This window comes from Octodon degus, unplaced genomic scaffold, assembly GCF_000260255.1.
Source record: "Octodon degus isolate 3935 unplaced genomic scaffold, OctDeg1.0 scaffold00174, whole genome shotgun sequence".
NCBI classification, from domain to species: Eukaryota; Metazoa; Chordata; class Mammalia; order Rodentia; family Octodontidae; genus Octodon; species Octodon degus.
The window spans coordinates 451,992-453,632 of NW_004524750.1; the positions used below are offsets into that span (position 1 = coordinate 451,992).

Below are 1,641 nucleotides of genomic sequence, written 5' to 3' on the forward strand. Positions count from 1 at the left end.
TTAGACAAGATATGTCTGCATCTTGTCCTCTGAATAACTACTATGAAGACAACAATATGTAATATATTAATTATTGTGACTGTCCTATTAACCTGTTTTGAAACTGTTTCATTGCTATTTTATCTTTTTTCTCATTAAAATGAATTTTTAAAAAAATTTCTCTAAAGTAATAAGAATTCAACAATGGTTGCTGTATTGCATGATGCTATCTTCAGATTAGTTGTTCGGATTACCAGATATACATGTGCAAAATTGATTTAAAGAAAAAATGCAACAAAAAAACCCAAAAAGTTATAAGAAATTCAAAAGAAAAAAATAATAAAAAGAAGAAAAATTTAAGCATTAACTACTCCTTTCAAAAGGCCAGCAGAAATCAGCAGTACAAACTACCCTGAATATATACCTAAATATATCTTTTTCATTTCTTTCTTTTGTTCTTTTCTTCATCCTAGTTTTTCCTCCCCATGTGTTTTCTTAATTTTTAAAAATTTTATTGGGGTCTTAAAAATCTATCTTATCATTTAAAAAAAAAACAAGCAACAAGCACCTTCAGTAGAGCTTTTATACAATAAATGTACATATTTTAAGATTAAAGTTTAACAAGTTTGACATATACATGTAACCTCTAGTTCAATCAAAACATAAGGCATACAACTGCACCTTTCAAAAGCTTTAAAGTTTTTAAAGCTCTAAGATTTAAAATGTGCAAATTTAACTCATCAGAATCTACTTTCGATTTAAAAATTACACTAGGTAGAATGTAAAACTACAAAACTTGGATTTCTTCTTACTGTCCTTTGTTCTGTTACACATATTGCTTATATATATTTTGTAAGTATTTAAATAAATCCTCAACTTATGAACAAGGTCCATCCTGGAGAGAATGTTCATAGTTGGAGTCATCGTTAGCTGGCAAAATGAGTCTTATGCGGTACATTTGTGAAAGTTCACCATGCAAATGTTTACAAGTTGGAGACTTACTGTATATTGCTGTGTGTTTTCTTCTGTATTTTAGGGAAGGGTCTACAGGGTGTTCTGGGTCTCACTAGTAGATCAGACTTGTAGTGATCTGCCTGTTTACAGCCTCCGAAGAGCTGGGATTACAGGCGCGCGCCTCCATGCCCAGTCGTGCTGTTACTTTTGCTATGAGTAGTTAATTGTATTTTACAATAATTTTCTTTAATAAGATTATAATATCTTATTGAGTCTCATATCTACCATTTGTAGCAGTCTATTTCTGTATGTAAATCTGACTTTCCATCTGGTAGCATTTTCCTTCTGTAAGAGGAATTTAATTATGATAAACATTACAGTGCAGTTCTCCCGGGACAAACTTTTCAGATTTGGTTTTTTTCCTTCACTTTTGAATCTCACTGGATATAAAACTTTAAGTTGACAGCTTTTAGTTACTTCATCCCAAATTTTATGTTAGATATTCTGAAAATTAAGGTCATGAAAATTGGATTTTTTTTCTCTCTTTAAAGAGGTTTATATTTTGCTTTGGTAAGTTACGTGGTGATTAGTTTCATGCCCTCAATGGCTATTTTTAAGCTTTCCTGGTTTGGGTCTCAGATGATCACAGAGAACATCTTTCTACTTTAATTCTTAGTCCAGTGTTAATGCTAAGGTTTTTCTTTTTTT

The 1,641-nt window shown here is 30.9% G+C and overlaps 1 protein-coding gene across 1 annotated transcript in view; it reads right to left on the bottom strand.

Annotated features, from left to right (window-relative positions):
• The window catches only part of Acyp2 (acylphosphatase 2), a 226,423-nt gene that overhangs the window by 1,120 nt on the left and 223,662 nt on the right, over positions 1-1,641 (bottom strand). The gene's annotated exons all lie outside the window — the stretch shown is intronic.